This window comes from Lepus europaeus, chromosome 4, assembly GCF_033115175.1.
Source record: "Lepus europaeus isolate LE1 chromosome 4, mLepTim1.pri, whole genome shotgun sequence".
NCBI classification, from domain to species: domain Eukaryota; kingdom Metazoa; phylum Chordata; class Mammalia; order Lagomorpha; family Leporidae; genus Lepus; species Lepus europaeus.
The window spans coordinates 165,688,340-165,691,766 of NC_084830.1; positions in this window are offsets into that span (position 1 = coordinate 165,688,340).

The following is a 3,427-nucleotide window of genomic DNA, read 5'->3' on the forward strand; positions in this document are numbered from 1 at the left end:
ATGGGTGTGTTGATCAGCACCACGGTTCTGCTCCTTATCCCTTTCTCAGCCATCCTCGTCTCCTACTCACTCATCCTGATCACCATCATCCGAATGACTTCTGCTGAGGGCCGAAAGAAAGCTTTCTCCACCTGCGCGTCCCACTTGATGGTGGTCAGCCTGTATTACAGTGCCATCATTTTCATGTATATGAGGCCAATCTCTTCCCACTCTTCAGGCCAAGACAAGGTAGCATCTATCTTCTACACCATTCTGACTCGCATGCTCAATCCCATGATCTACAGTCTTCGAAACAGGGATGTGATGGGGGCCCTGGGAAGAATCCTACACGAGTGCTCGTCGTGTATGAAAGTGCAGATGTGAAGAGCTGGGGGGGATCCCAAGGTTACAGAAGGTGTCCACCAGGTGTTTCTTTGTGACCTTTCTTGACCTAACCATGCACCCATATCTACCTCTCCATCCATGTTGAGTGACATCTTTTCACTTGGAAACAAAGTATGCTCTGTCTCAGGACAAAGGCACAAAATTTAAAAAAAAAGAGAGAGAGAAGAAAATTTACTTTCATTGCAACCCTTTTAAAACTACATACCAAGGGACCGATGCTGTGGCATAGTAGGTTAAGCCTCCACCTATGACTCTGGCTTCCCATATGGGTGACAGTTGTAGTCCTGGCTGCTCCACTTCCAATCCAGCTCCCCGCTAATGGCCTGGAAAAGCAGTGGGAGGATGGCCCAGGTGCTTGGGCCCCCATGCCCACATGGGGGACCCAGAGGAAGCTCCTGGCTTCAGATCAGCCCAGATCCAGCCATTGCAGTCATTTGGGGAGTAGACCAGCAGATGGAGCGCCTCTCTCTCTCTCTCTCTCTCTGTCTGTAGCTCTCCCTCTCAAATAAATAATTTTTAAAAGAAAATTACAGGGGCCGGCACTGTGGCATAGCAGATAAAGCAGCCGCCTGCAATGCTGGCATCCCATATGTGTGCCGATTCAAATCTCTGCTGCTCCACTTCTGACCCAGCTCTCTGCTATGCCTGAAGATGGCCCAAGTCCTTGGGCCCCTGCACCCATGTGGGAGACCCAGAAGAAGCTCCCAGCTCCTGGCTTCAGATTGGCCCAGCTCCAGCCATTGTGGCCAATTGGGGAGTGAACCAGAGGATGGAAGGCCTCTCTCTCTCTCTCTCTCTGCTTCTTCTCTCTTTCTCTCTGTAGCTCTGACTTTCAAATACATAAATAAATCTTTAAAAAAAAGAAAGAAAACTACATACTCAATACCATTTTGTTAATAGTAACTACTTGCACTGACTTGGTGTTATATAAAGAAGTTGTATCAAAGGCAAGGCTTCACAGACACCTGATCGCCCATATTTCCATGGGATTTTAGTAACAGCCATGTGATTAGCTCTGGGCAGTGAACGCTGGGACGGAGCAAGAGGCATCGTGTCCTGTCTCCTCTGTCTTTTCAAATAGTGGAGCCCCTGGAAATCGTGGGGCACAAGATGGGCAGCGACAGGAGGGGCAGCCCCAGTGGCATCAGAGTGTGGCTCTGTATGCCAACACCACCTATTGCCACAGTTAATGCCAGGTGCCCTCACTAGCATGGCCAAGTACACTAGCAGGCTTTTCCTGATGCTCCTTGGGCTCATGAGAACGCGGGGGCCACACAGAGCCAAGTTCCGTGGCAAGCTGAAGGAAAACACGCCCTTGTGAACGATTTTGATGATTCCTCTGTACTTGTGGAAGGCAACGTTCATGTTTAGAAATATAAAAAACTAGACCACATCAACACATTTCTAAACTTTCTGGGGCTTCCCAAGACAACAGGAATTTTCCCTGTAGTTAAATACTGGCAGGTTATTTGTCTGGACTTCCCTTCACGCCTCGGAGCCGGTGTTTACCGGTGCTGTCAGATTGTCTGTAGTTTCATCTGCCACGGCTGTGTGTGGAGGACGTCGCTGGCTTGGCGCCTGTGTTGGGATTTTCCAGGTCTTTGGATTCTGTTCACTTTTATTTCATTCACACTTTGCTTTCTGAAAGTGACCACTATGAATTAGTTTACTGTTTCTCAGTAATTGAATCACCTAATCTCAAAACACTCCACTTTGACTCACAGAATGAAGATTAAGTAGCGAGCTTGCCTCTGCCAGGCATCTGAAGGCCGTCTGGAGGTGTGGTGGGTCGGCGCGGGGTGCACACGTGGCCTGTGAGGACTCCTCTGCCCTCCTCTTCTTCCTTCTCCCTGAGGCCCAGCAAGGACACGCGTGGCTGGAGTGTGCAGATCTCAGGATGGGGACTCTGTGGTCTCAGAGCCACCTGGGCAAGGTTATCTAAATGGGAGCATGGGGCCCACTACATGCATAAAGCATTGAAGCAAGTTTACATTGATTAAAGTAGGACAGCTTATCCTCCCTGATTTCAAAACTAACTGCAAAGCAACAGTCAAAAATACTCATTGCACTGACTTTAGCAATGATTTCTTGGATTATATCAAAGTCACAGGTCACGAAAGAAAAGTAGTTAACTTGTAATCCATAAAAATTAAAAATGTTTGTACCTCAAAGACCGCTTTCAATAGATTGAAAAGATGACACATGCAATTGGAGAAAATATTTGTAATTAATACGGACAACATATAAATATCCAAACTCTATAAGTAACTCTACCTTAGTACCAACAATGGTCAAAACGATTTAAATGGGCAGAGGATTTAATTACAGATTTCTCCAACGAGTATACACAGTGGGGCTGGCGCTGTGCCACAGCAGGTTAATCCTCTGCCTGCATTGCCGTCATCTCATATGGGCACTGGTTCTAGTCATGGCTGCTCCTCTTCCGATCAGCTCTCTGCTATGGTCTGGGAAAGCAGTGGAAGATGGCCCAAGTCCTTGGGCCCCTGAACTCTCACGGGAAACCCAGAAGAATCTTCTAACTCCTGGCTTTGGATCAGCACAGCTCCGGCCACCGCAGCCTTTTGCGGAGTGAACCAGCGGATGGAAGTCCTTTTTCTCTGTCTCTCTGTCTCTCGTTGTCTGTAACTCTGCCTCTCAAATAAATAAAATCTTAAAAAAATATACACACAGTGGACAAGTTCATGATAAGATAGTCAATATATGAGTAATTAGGGAAATCCAAATGAAAACCACAATGAAATAAACCCTCATCCCTTTAGGAAACCTATGATCAAAAAAAAAAAAAAAAAAAAGAGGAGACAATGAGACTGGCACAGGTGACAGGATTTGGACAAATCGGGGTCCTTGTGCATTGTTGACGGGGATTTTAAATGATAGCCATTGTGAAAAACAGCATGGTGTGTCCTCAAAGTGTTAAAACAGAACTAGTCTATGCCCAGCAATTCTACTTCCGGGTGTAAATGAGACTTGAAAGCCAGTGCTCAAACATACTGTACACACAGTTCATAGCACTGTGACCCAC